The 13,183-nt window shown below is 41.7% G+C and overlaps 8 non-coding genes across 8 annotated transcripts; all 8 read left to right on the forward strand.

The window, feature by feature from the left end:
• The first annotated feature begins 246 nt into the window (after positions 1-246).
• TRNAT-CGU (transfer RNA threonine (anticodon CGU)) lies at positions 247-319 on the forward strand. Its single transcript has one exon. It is a non-coding gene; the product is annotated as a tRNA-Thr (tRNA).
• A 1,623-nt stretch (positions 320-1,942) lies between these two features.
• On the forward strand, positions 1,943-2,015 carry TRNAT-CGU (transfer RNA threonine (anticodon CGU)). Its single transcript has one exon. It is a non-coding gene; the product is annotated as a tRNA-Thr (tRNA).
• A 1,623-nt stretch (positions 2,016-3,638) lies between these two features.
• On the forward strand, positions 3,639-3,711 carry TRNAT-CGU (transfer RNA threonine (anticodon CGU)). Its single transcript has one exon. It is a non-coding gene; the product is annotated as a tRNA-Thr (tRNA).
• A 1,623-nt stretch (positions 3,712-5,334) lies between these two features.
• On the forward strand, positions 5,335-5,407 carry TRNAT-CGU (transfer RNA threonine (anticodon CGU)). The gene has a single exon. It is a non-coding gene; the product is annotated as a tRNA-Thr (tRNA).
• A 1,622-nt stretch (positions 5,408-7,029) lies between these two features.
• Positions 7,030-7,102, forward strand: TRNAT-CGU (transfer RNA threonine (anticodon CGU)). The gene has a single exon. It is a non-coding gene; the product is annotated as a tRNA-Thr (tRNA).
• A 1,623-nt stretch (positions 7,103-8,725) lies between these two features.
• Positions 8,726-8,798, forward strand: TRNAT-CGU (transfer RNA threonine (anticodon CGU)). The gene has a single exon. It is a non-coding gene; the product is annotated as a tRNA-Thr (tRNA).
• Positions 8,799-10,421: 1,623 nt separating this feature from the next.
• Positions 10,422-10,494, forward strand: TRNAT-CGU (transfer RNA threonine (anticodon CGU)). Its single transcript has one exon. It is a non-coding gene; the product is annotated as a tRNA-Thr (tRNA).
• A 1,623-nt stretch (positions 10,495-12,117) lies between these two features.
• Positions 12,118-12,190, forward strand: TRNAT-CGU (transfer RNA threonine (anticodon CGU)). Its single transcript has one exon. It is a non-coding gene; the product is annotated as a tRNA-Thr (tRNA).
• Positions 12,191-13,183: the final 993 nt, after the last annotated feature.

Consider the following 13,183-nt stretch of genomic DNA (forward strand, 5'->3'; position numbering starts at 1 on the left):
AAAAACAAATCCTACCTGAAATACGTTTGTTTTAAAAACACACGTCAGTCTTTGAATGTTGGCAACGGTGTAGAAAAGGATGTGTTTCCATACCGGGAGTCGAACCCAGGCCACCTGGGTGAAAACCAGGAATCCTAAGCGCTAGACCATACGGGAGAAGATTTACTGCCAGCTCACTTACAATATGAAAAAAAAGAGGTGTACTGCTTTGCACAAGCAACTTCCGCAGATTATTACATGCATCTTGCCTCGTTAGCGCAGCAGGTAGCGCGTCAGTCTCGTAATCTGAAGGTCGTGAGTTCGATTCTCACATGGGGCACTGGTACCTTGTTTCCGTAACTGATTTTGCCACTATCTTGGCTAGAGAGTCACAGCTCTTTTCCATTCAGTAACAAAACATCACCAATTGATGGAAGGGGAGCTCCAATGACAGACAGGGATAAAGGCTTGTTGAGTCCCTTAACACCCAGGAATTAAAAGTGAGAGATATGAATGGTTTGAGATATGACATCAAATAAGCTTTTGTGCAAATAAATATCCAAAAAATCTGGTGGTCTGCATTTTTGGCAGCAAAGAGCAGTTCCAACCTAAACTGATTCTGTCTGCAAGGCACGTGTCGGCTTTGGAATGTGGACACTAGTCCCAAAAAAAAGTCTCTCCCATAGCAGGAATTGAACCAGTCAACCAGGAATACTAACTAAGTCTTTCTCCACATGGTGTAAGCAGTACAGTAAACAGCAAGACAGGTGTAAAAAAAAAAAAAAAAAAAAAAAAGAGTGTTTTGCTTTGAATACAAAGCATAAACATTACAAGAGCTAAAACACGCTACATGGTCAAGGTTTTTGGCACGTCAGTTGAATAATTTGAAGATCATGAGTTTTTTGCTCACAAGTGCCATCCTCCTTTTCTCAAGAGATTTTGTCACTAACTCTGAACTTTCCAATTCAGTTCTACACTGTTTCCGATTAGAAAGAACATGGGAGCCCTAATGACTGACAGGACACATGGCTTGTTGAGTCCCTTGACACTTTTGTGTAAAACTGTGTAGTTGAAAAAGGCTTAAGCTATGAAACAAAAGGAAATCTTTTGCAAAAGTCATAATGCATCGCCAATGTTAAGTATTTTTGTTGCAAAGTGAAAATCTACCAGAAACATTTTTGATTGAAAAACACGCGTCAGTCTTTGAATGGTGGCAGTAGCTAAGATAAAGGTGCATTCCCATACCGGGAGTCGAACCCGGGCCACCCGGGTGAGAACCAGGAATCCTAACCGCTAGACCATATGGGAAAAGATGCGCTAACGTCTCAGTGACATTATGAAAAAAAAAAGTTTTCTGCTATGCACAATAAACTTCTGCAGATCTGCAGGTGCAACTTGCTTCGTTAGCGCAGTAGGTAGTGCGTCAGTCTCGTAATCTGAAGGTTGTGAGTTTGAGCCTCACACGGGGCACTGTTCCCTCCTTTTCTCGAGAGATTTTGTCACCAACTTAGAACTTTTCCATTCAATTCTACGTTTTCCATTAGAAAGGAAATGGGAATCCAAATAACTTACAGGACCCATGAGTTGTTGAGTCTCTTGACACTTTGGTGTAAAAAGGGGTGGTTGAGAATGAGTTGAGCTACGAATCCAAATTGAATCTTGCGTGAAGGGTCAGAATGAAGTGCCAAAACGCGGGCGTTCAGCATTTTTGCCTGAAAAAAACAAATCCTACCTGAAATACGTTTGTTTTAAAAACACACGTCAGTCTTTGAATGTTGGCAACGGTGTAGAAAAGGATGTGTTTCCATACCGGGAGTCGAACCCAGGCCACCTGGGTGAAAACCAGGAATCCTAAGCGCTAGACCATACGGGAGAAGATTTACTGCCAGCTCACTTACAATATGAAAAAAAAGAGGTGTACTGCTTTGCACAAGCAACTTCCGCAGATTATTACATGCATCTTGCCTCGTTAGCGCAGCAGGTAGCGCGTCAGTCTCGTAATCTGAAGGTCGTGAGTTCGATTCTCACATGGGGCACTGGTACCTTGTTTCCGTAACTGATTTTGCCACTATCTTGGCTAGAGAGTCACAGCTCTTTTCCATTCAGTAACAAAACATCACCAATTGATGGAAGGGGAGCTCCAATGACAGACAGGGATAAAGGCTTGTTGAGTCCCTTAACACCCAGGAATTAAAAGTGAGAGATATGAATGGTTTGAGATATGACATCAAATAAGCTTTTGTGCAAATAAATATCCAAAAAATCTGGTGGTCTGCATTTTTGGCAGCAAAGAGCAGTTCCAACCTAAACTGATTCTGTCTGCAAGGCACGTGTCGGCTTTGGAATGTGGACACTAGTCCCAAAAAAAAGTCTCTCCCATAGCAGGAATTGAACCAGTCAACCAGGAATACTAACTAAGTCTTTCTCCACATGGTGTAAGCAGTACAGTAAACAGCAAGACAGGTGTAAAAAAAAAAAAAAAAAAAAAAAAGAGTGTTTTGCTTTGAATACAAAGCATAAACATTACAAGAGCTAAAACACGCTACATGGTCAAGGTTTTTGGCACGTCAGTTGAATAATTTGAAGATCATGAGTTTTTTGCTCACAAGTGCCATCCTCCTTTTCTCAAGAGATTTTGTCACTAACTCTGAACTTTCCAATTCAGTTCTACACTGTTTCCGATTAGAAAGAACATGGGAGCCCTAATGACTGACAGGACACATGGCTTGTTGAGTCCCTTGACACTTTTGTGTAAAACTGTGTAGTTGAAAAAGGCTTAAGCTATGAAACAAAAGGAAATCTTTTGCAAAAGTCATAATGCATCGCCAATGTTAAGTATTTTTGTTGCAAAGTGAAAATCTACCAGAAACATTTTTGATTGAAAAACACGCGTCAGTCTTTGAATGGTGGCAGTAGCTAAGATAAAGGTGCATTCCCATACCGGGAGTCGAACCCGGGCCACCCGGGTGAGAACCAGGAATCCTAACCGCTAGACCATATGGGAAAAGATGCGCTAACGTCTCAGTGACATTATGAAAAAAATAAGTTTTCTGCTATGCACAATAAACTTCTGCAGATCTGCAGGTGCAACTTGCTTCGTTAGCGCAGTAGGTAGTGCGTCAGTCTCGTAATCTGAAGGTTGTGAGTTTGAGCCTCACACGGGGCACTGTTCCCTCCTTTTCTCGAGAGATTTTGTCACCAACTTAGAACTTTTCCATTCAATTCTACGTTTTCCATTAGAAAGGAAATGGGAATCCAAATAACTTACAGGACCCATGAGTTGTTGAGTCTCTTGACACTTTGGTGTAAAAAGGGGTGGTTGAGAATGAGTTGAGCTACGAATCCAAATTGAATCTTGCGTGAAGGGTCAGAATGAAGTGCCAAAACGCGGGCGTTCAGCATTTTTGCCTGAAAAAAACAAATCCTACCTGAAATACGTTTGTTTTAAAAACACACGTCAGTCTTTGAATGTTGGCAACGGTGTAGAAAAGGATGTGTTTCCATACCGGGAGTCGAACCCAGGCCACCTGGGTGAAAACCAGGAATCCTAAGCGCTAGACCATACGGGAGAAGATTTACTGCCAGCTCACTTACAATATGAAAAAAAAGAGGTGTACTGCTTTGCACAAGCAACTTCCGCAGATTATTACATGCATCTTGCCTCGTTAGCGCAGCAGGTAGCGCGTCAGTCTCGTAATCTGAAGGTCGTGAGTTCGATTCTCACATGGGGCACTGGTACCTTGTTTCCGTAACTGATTTTGCCACTATCTTGGCTAGAGAGTCACAGCTCTTTTCCATTCAGTAACAAAACATCACCAATTGATGGAAGGGGAGCTCCAATGACAGACAGGGATAAAGGCTTGTTGAGTCCCTTAACACCCAGGAATTAAAAGTGAGAGATATGAATGGTTTGAGATATGACATCAAATAAGCTTTTGTGCAAATAAATATCCAAAAAATCTGGTGGTCTGCATTTTTGGCAGCAAAGAGCAGTTCCAACCTAAACTGATTCTGTCTGCAAGGCACGTGTCGGCTTTGGAATGTGGACACTAGTCCCAAAAAAAAGTCTCTCCCATAGCAGGAATTGAACCAGTCAACCAGGAATACTAACTAAGTCTTTCTCCACATGGTGTAAGCAGTACAGTAAACAGCAAGACAGGTGTAAAAAAAAAAAAAAAAAAAAAAAAGAGTGTTTTGCTTTGAATACAAAGCATAAACATTACAAGAGCTAAAACACGCTACATGGTCAAGGTTTTTGGCACGTCAGTTGAATAATTTGAAGATCATGAGTTTTTTGCTCACAAGTGCCATCCTCCTTTTCTCAAGAGATTTTGTCACTAACTCTGAACTTTCCAATTCAGTTCTACACTGTTTCCGATTAGAAAGAACATGGGAGCCCTAATGACTGACAGGACACATGGCTTGTTGAGTCCCTTGACACTTTTGTGTAAAACTGTGTAGTTGAAAAAGGCTTAAGCTATGAAACAAAAGGAAATCTTTTGCAAAAGTCATAATGCATCGCCAATGTTAAGTATTTTTGTTGCAAAGTGAAAATCTACCAGAAACATTTTTGATTGAAAAACACGCGTCAGTCTTTGAATGGTGGCAGTAGCTAAGATAAAGGTGCATTCCCATACCGGGAGTCGAACCCGGGCCACCCGGGTGAGAACCAGGAATCCTAACCGCTAGACCATATGGGAAAAGATGCGCTAACGTCTCAGTGACATTATGAAAAAAAAAAGTTTTCTGCTATGCACAATAAACTTCTGCAGATCTGCAGGTGCAACTTGCTTCGTTAGCGCAGTAGGTAGTGCGTCAGTCTCGTAATCTGAAGGTTGTGAGTTTGAGCCTCACACGGGGCACTGTTCCCTCCTTTTCTCGAGAGATTTTGTCACCAACTTAGAACTTTTCCATTCAATTCTACGTTTTCCATTAGAAAGGAAATGGGAATCCAAATAACTTACAGGACCCATGAGTTGTTGAGTCTCTTGACACTTTGGTGTAAAAAGGGGTGGTTGAGAATGAGTTGAGCTACGAATCCAAATTGAATCTTGCGTGAAGGGTCAGAATGAAGTGCCAAAACGCGGGCGTTCAGCATTTTTGCCTGAAAAAAACAAATCCTACCTGAAATACGTTTGTTTTAAAAACACACGTCAGTCTTTGAATGTTGGCAACGGTGTAGAAAAGGATGTGTTTCCATACCGGGAGTCGAACCCAGGCCACCTGGGTGAAAACCAGGAATCCTAAGCGCTAGACCATACGGGAGAAGATTTACTGCCAGCTCACTTACAATATGAAAAAAAAGAGGTGTACTGCTTTGCACAAGCAACTTCCGCAGATTATTACATGCATCTTGCCTCGTTAGCGCAGCAGGTAGCGCGTCAGTCTCGTAATCTGAAGGTCGTGAGTTCGATTCTCACATGGGGCACTGGTACCTTGTTTCCGTAACTGATTTTGCCACTATCTTGGCTAGAGAGTCACAGCTCTTTTCCATTCAGTAACAAAACATCACCAATTGATGGAAGGGGAGCTCCAATGACAGACAGGGATAAAGGCTTGTTGAGTCCCTTAACACCCAGGAATTAAAAGTGAGAGATATGAATGGTTTGAGATATGACATCAAATAAGCTTTTGTGCAAATAAATATCCAAAAAATCTGGTGGTCTGCATTTTTGGCAGCAAAGAGCAGTTCCAACCTAAACTGATTCTGTCTGCAAGGCACGTGTCGGCTTTGGAATGTGGACACTAGTCCCAAAAAAAAGTCTCTCCCATAGCAGGAATTGAACCAGTCAACCAGGAATACTAACTAAGTCTTTCTCCACATGGTGTAAGCAGTACAGTAAACAGCAAGACAGGTGTAAAAAAAAAAAAAAAAAAAAAAAGAGTGTTTTGCTTTGAATACAAAACATAAACATTACAAGAGCTAAAACACGCTACATGGTCAAGGTTTTTGGCACGTCAGTTGAATAATTTGAAGATCATGAGTTTTTTGCTCACAAGTGCCATCCTCCTTTTCTCAAGAGATTTTGTCACTAACTCTGAACTTTCCAATTCAGTTCTACACTGTTTCCGATTAGAAAGAACATGGGAGCCCTAATGACTGACAGGACACATGGCTTGTTGAGTCCCTTGACACTTTTGTGTAAAACTGTGTAGTTGAAAAAGGCTTAAGCTATGAAACAAAAGGAAATCTTTTGCAAAAGTCATAATGCATCGCCAATGTTAAGTATTTTTGTTGCAAAGTGAAAATCTACCAGAAACATTTTTGATTGAAAAACACGCGTCAGTCTTTGAATGGTGGCAGTAGCTAAGATAAAGGTGCATTCCCATACCGGGAGTCGAACCCGGGCCACCCGGGTGAGAACCAGGAATCCTAACCGCTAGACCATATGGGAAAAGATGCGCTAACGTCTCAGTGACATTATGAAAAAAATAAGTTTTCTGCTATGCACAATAAACTTCTGCAGATCTGCAGGTGCAACTTGCTTCGTTAGCGCAGTAGGTAGTGCGTCAGTCTCGTAATCTGAAGGTTGTGAGTTTGAGCCTCACACGGGGCACTGTTCCCTCCTTTTCTCGAGAGATTTTGTCACCAACTTAGAACTTTTCCATTCAATTCTACGTTTTCCATTAGAAAGGAAATGGGAATCCAAATAACTTACAGGACCCATGAGTTGTTGAGTCTCTTGACACTTTGGTGTAAAAAGGGGTGGTTGAGAATGAGTTGAGCTACGAATCCAAATTGAATCTTGCGTGAAGGGTCAGAATGAAGTGCCAAAACGCGGGCGTTCAGCATTTTTGCCTGAAAAAAACAAATCCTACCTGAAATACGTTTGTTTTAAAAACACACGTCAGTCTTTGAATGTTGGCAACGGTGTAGAAAAGGATGTGTTTCCATACCGGGAGTCGAACCCAGGCCACCTGGGTGAAAACCAGGAATCCTAAGCGCTAGACCATACGGGAGAAGATTTACTGCCAGCTCACTTACAATATGAAAAAAAAGAGGTGTACTGCTTTGCACAAGCAACTTCCGCAGATTATTACATGCATCTTGCCTCGTTAGCGCAGCAGGTAGCGCGTCAGTCTCGTAATCTGAAGGTCGTGAGTTCGATTCTCACATGGGGCACTGGTACCTTGTTTCCGTAACTGATTTTGCCACTATCTTGGCTAGAGAGTCACAGCTCTTTTCCATTCAGTAACAAAACATCACCAATTGATGGAAGGGGAGCTCCAATGACAGACAGGGATAAAGGCTTGTTGAGTCCCTTAACACCCAGGAATTAAAAGTGAGAGATATGAATGGTTTGAGATATGACATCAAATAAGCTTTTGTGCAAATAAATATCCAAAAAATCTGGTGGTCTGCATTTTTGGCAGCAAAGAGCAGTTCCAACCTAAACTGATTCTGTCTGCAAGGCACGTGTCGGCTTTGGAATGTGGACACTAGTCCCAAAAAAAAGTCTCTCCCATAGCAGGAATTGAACCAGTCAACCAGGAATACTAACTAAGTCTTTCTCCACATGGTGTAAGCAGTACAGTAAACAGCAAGACAGGTGTAAAAAAAAAAAAAAAAAAAAAAAAGAGTGTTTTGCTTTGAATACAAAGCATAAACATTACAAGAGCTAAAACACGCTACATGGTCAAGGTTTTTGGCACGTCAGTTGAATAATTTGAAGATCATGAGTTTTTTGCTCACAAGTGCCATCCTCCTTTTCTCAAGAGATTTTGTCACTAACTCTGAACTTTCCAATTCAGTTCTACACTGTTTCCGATTAGAAAGAACATGGGAGCCCTAATGACTGACAGGACACATGGCTTGTTGAGTCCCTTGACACTTTTGTGTAAAACTGTGTAGTTGAAAAAGGCTTAAGCTATGAAACAAAAGGAAATCTTTTGCAAAAGTCATAATGCATCGCCAATGTTAAGTATTTTTGTTGCAAAGTGAAAATCTACCAGAAACATTTTTGATTGAAAAACACGCGTCAGTCTTTGAATGGTGGCAGTAGCTAAGATAAAGGTGCATTCCCATACCGGGAGTCGAACCCGGGCCACCCGGGTGAGAACCAGGAATCCTAACCGCTAGACCATATGGGAAAAGATGCGCTAACGTCTCAGTGACATTATGAAAAAAAAAAGTTTTCTGCTATGCACAATAAACTTCTGCAGATCTGCAGGTGCAACTTGCTTCGTTAGCGCAGTAGGTAGTGCGTCAGTCTCGTAATCTGAAGGTTGTGAGTTTGAGCCTCACACGGGGCACTGTTCCCTCCTTTTCTCGAGAGATTTTGTCACCAACTTAGAACTTTTCCATTCAATTCTACGTTTTCCATTAGAAAGGAAATGGGAATCCAAATAACTTACAGGACCCATGAGTTGTTGAGTCTCTTGACACTTTGGTGTAAAAAGGGGTGGTTGAGAATGAGTTGAGCTACGAATCCAAATTGAATCTTGCGTGAAGGGTCAGAATGAAGTGCCAAAACGCGGGCGTTCAGCATTTTTGCCTGAAAAAAACAAATCCTACCTGAAATACGTTTGTTTTAAAAACACACGTCAGTCTTTGAATGTTGGCAACGGTGTAGAAAAGGATGTGTTTCCATACCGGGAGTCGAACCCAGGCCACCTGGGTGAAAACCAGGAATCCTAAGCGCTAGACCATACGGGAGAAGATTTACTGCCAGCTCACTTACAATATGAAAAAAAAGAGGTGTACTGCTTTGCACAAGCAACTTCCGCAGATTATTACATGCATCTTGCCTCGTTAGCGCAGCAGGTAGCGCGTCAGTCTCGTAATCTGAAGGTCGTGAGTTCGATTCTCACATGGGGCACTGGTACCTTGTTTCCGTAACTGATTTTGCCACTATCTTGGCTAGAGAGTCACAGCTCTTTTCCATTCAGTAACAAAACATCACCAATTGATGGAAGGGGAGCTCCAATGACAGACAGGGATAAAGGCTTGTTGAGTCCCTTAACACCCAGGAATTAAAAGTGAGAGATATGAATGGTTTGAGATATGACATCAAATAAGCTTTTGTGCAAATAAATATCCAAAAAATCTGGTGGTCTGCATTTTTGGCAGCAAAGAGCAGTTCCAACCTAAACTGATTCTGTCTGCAAGGCACGTGTCGGCTTTGGAATGTGGACACTAGTCCCAAAAAAAAGTCTCTCCCATAGCAGGAATTGAACCAGTCAACCAGGAATACTAACTAAGTCTTTCTCCACATGGTGTAAGCAGTACAGTAAACAGCAAGACAGGTGTAAAAAAAAAAAAAAAAAAAAAAAAGAGTGTTTTGCTTTGAATACAAAGCATAAACATTACAAGAGCTAAAACACGCTACATGGTCAAGGTTTTTGGCACGTCAGTTGAATAATTTGAAGATCATGAGTTTTTTGCTCACAAGTGCCATCCTCCTTTTCTCAAGAGATTTTGTCACTAACTCTGAACTTTCCAATTCAGTTCTACACTGTTTCCGATTAGAAAGAACATGGGAGCCCTAATGACTGACAGGACACATGGCTTGTTGAGTCCCTTGACACTTTTGTGTAAAACTGTGTAGTTGAAAAAGGCTTAAGCTATGAAACAAAAGGAAATCTTTTGCAAAAGTCATAATGCATCGCCAATGTTAAGTATTTTTGTTGCAAAGTGAAAATCTACCAGAAACATTTTTGATTGAAAAACACGCGTCAGTCTTTGAATGGTGGCAGTAGCTAAGATAAAGGTGCATTCCCATACCGGGAGTCGAACCCGGGCCACCCGGGTGAGAACCAGGAATCCTAACCGCTAGACCATATGGGAAAAGATGCGCTAACGTCTCAGTGACATTATGAAAAAAATAAGTTTTCTGCTATGCACAATAAACTTCTGCAGATCTGCAGGTGCAACTTGCTTCGTTAGCGCAGTAGGTAGTGCGTCAGTCTCGTAATCTGAAGGTTGTGAGTTTGAGCCTCACACGGGGCACTGTTCCCTCCTTTTCTCGAGAGATTTTGTCACCAACTTAGAACTTTTCCATTCAATTCTACGTTTTCCATTAGAAAGGAAATGGGAATCCAAATAACTTACAGGACCCATGAGTTGTTGAGTCTCTTGACACTTTGGTGTAAAAAGGGGTGGTTGAGAATGAGTTGAGCTACGAATCCAAATTGAATCTTGCGTGAAGGGTCAGAATGAAGTGCCAAAACGCGGGCGTTCAGCATTTTTGCCTGAAAAAAACAAATCCTACCTGAAATACGTTTGTTTTAAAAACACACGTCAGTCTTTGAATGTTGGCAACGGTGTAGAAAAGGATGTGTTTCCATACCGGGAGTCGAACCCAGGCCACCTGGGTGAAAACCAGGAATCCTAAGCGCTAGACCATACGGGAGAAGATTTACTGCCAGCTCACTTACAATATGAAAAAAAAGAGGTGTACTGCTTTGCACAAGCAACTTCCGCAGATTATTACATGCATCTTGCCTCGTTAGCGCAGCAGGTAGCGCGTCAGTCTCGTAATCTGAAGGTCGTGAGTTCGATTCTCACATGGGGCACTGGTACCTTGTTTCCGTAACTGATTTTGCCACTATCTTGGCTAGAGAGTCACAGCTCTTTTCCATTCAGTAACAAAACATCACCAATTGATGGAAGGGGAGCTCCAATGACAGACAGGGATAAAGGCTTGTTGAGTCCCTTAACACCCAGGAATTAAAAGTGAGAGATATGAATGGTTTGAGATATGACATCAAATAAGCTTTTGTGCAAATAAATATCCAAAAAATCTGGTGGTCTGCATTTTTGGCAGCAAAGAGCAGTTCCAACCTAAACTGATTCTGTCTGCAAGGCACGTGTCGGCTTTGGAATGTGGACACTAGTCCCAAAAAAAAGTCTCTCCCATAGCAGGAATTGAACCAGTCAACCAGGAATACTAACTAAGTCTTTCTCCACATGGTGTAAGCAGTACAGTAAACAGCAAGACAGGTGTAAAAAAAAAAAAAAAAAAAAAAAAGAGTGTTTTGCTTTGAATACAAAGCATAAACATTACAAGAGCTAAAACACGCTACATGGTCAAGGTTTTTGGCACGTCAGTTGAATAATTTGAAGATCATGAGTTTTTTGCTCACAAGTGCCATCCTCCTTTTCTCAAGAGATTTTGTCACTAACTCTGAACTTTCCAATTCAGTTCTACACTGTTTCCGATTAGAAAGAACATGGGAGCCCTAATGACTGACAGGACACATGGCTTGTTGAGTCCCTTGACACTTTTGTGTAAAACTGTGTAGTTGAAAAAGGCTTAAGCTATGAAACAAAAGGAAATCTTTTGCAAAAGTCATAATGCATCGCCAATGTTAAGTATTTTTGTTGCAAAGTGAAAATCTACCAGAAACATTTTTGATTGAAAAACACGCGTCAGTCTTTGAATGGTGGCAGTAGCTAAGATAAAGGTGCATTCCCATACCGGGAGTCGAACCCGGGCCACCCGGGTGAGAACCAGGAATCCTAACCGCTAGACCATATGGGAAAAGATGCGCTAACGTCTCAGTGACATTATGAAAAAAAAAAGTTTTCTGCTATGCACAATAAACTTCTGCAGATCTGCAGGTGCAACTTGCTTCGTTAGCGCAGTAGGTAGTGCGTCAGTCTCGTAATCTGAAGGTTGTGAGTTTGAGCCTCACACGGGGCACTGTTCCCTCCTTTTCTCGAGAGATTTTGTCACCAACTTAGAACTTTTCCATTCAATTCTACGTTTTCCATTAGAAAGGAAATGGGAATCCAAATAACTTACAGGACCCATGAGTTGTTGAGTCTCTTGACACTTTGGTGTAAAAAGGGGTGGTTGAGAATGAGTTGAGCTACGAATCCAAATTGAATCTTGCGTGAAGGGTCAGAATGAAGTGCCAAAACGCGGGCGTTCAGCATTTTTGCCTGAAAAAAACAAATCCTACCTGAAATACGTTTGTTTTAAAAACACACGTCAGTCTTTGAATGTTGGCAACGGTGTAGAAAAGGATGTGTTTCCATACCGGGAGTCGAACCCAGGCCACCTGGGTGAAAACCAGGAATCCTAAGCGCTAGACCATACGGGAGAAGATTTACTGCCAGCTCACTTACAATATGAAAAAAAAGAGGTGTACTGCTTTGCACAAGCAACTTCCGCAGATTATTACATGCATCTTGCCTCGTTAGCGCAGCAGGTAGCGCGTCAGTCTCGTAATCTGAAGGTCGTGAGTTCGATTCTCACATGGGGCACTGGTACCTTGTTTCCGTAACTGATTTTGCCACTATCTTGGCTAGAGAGTCACAGCTCTTTTCCATTCAGTAACAAAACATCACCAATTGATGGAAGGGGAGCTCCAATGACAGACAGGGATAAAGGCTTGTTGAGTCCCTTAACACCCAGGAATTAAAAGTGAGAGATATGAATGGTTTGAGATATGACATCAAATAAGCTTTTGTGCAAATAAATATCCAAAAAATCTGGTGGTCTGCATTTTTGGCAGCAAAGAGCAGTTCCAACCTAAACTGATTCTGTCTGCAAGGCACGTGTCGGCTTTGGAATGTGGACACTAGTCCCAAAAAAAAGTCTCTCCCATAGCAGGAATTGAACCAGTCAACCAGGAATACTAACTAAGTCTTTCTCCACATGGTGTAAGCAGTACAGTAAACAGCAAGACAGGTGTAAAAAAAAAAAAAAAAAAAAAAAAGAGTGTTTTGCTTTGAATACAAAGCATAAACATTACAAGAGCTAAAACACGCTACATGGTCAAGGTTTTTGGCACGTCAGTTGAATAATTTGAAGATCATGAGTTTTTTGCTCACAAGTGCCATCCTCCTTTTCTCAAGAGATTTTGTCACTAACTCTGAACTTTCCAATTCAGTTCTACACTGTTTCCGATTAGAAAGAACATGGGAGCCCTAATGACTGACAGGACACATGGCTTGTTGAGTCCCTTGACACTTTTGTGTAAAACTGTGTAGTTGAAAAAGGCTTAAGCTATGAAACAAAAGGAAATCTTTTGCAAAAGTCATAATGCATCGCCAATGTTAAGTATTTTTGTTGCAAAGTGAAAATCTACCAGAAACATTTTTGATTGAAAAACACGCGTCAGTCTTTGAATGGTGGCAGTAGCTAAGATAAAGGTGCATTCCCATACCGGGAGTCGAACCCGGGCCACCCGGGTGAGAACCAGGAATCCTAACCGCTAGACCATATGGGAAAAGATGCGCTAACGTCTCAGTGAC

Source organism: Phyllobates terribilis, unplaced genomic scaffold, assembly GCF_046119375.1.
Source record: "Phyllobates terribilis strain yellow unplaced genomic scaffold, ASM4611937v1 Scaffold_1042__1_contigs__length_457206, whole genome shotgun sequence".
Lineage (NCBI taxonomy): Eukaryota > Metazoa > Chordata > Amphibia > Anura > Dendrobatidae > Phyllobates > Phyllobates terribilis.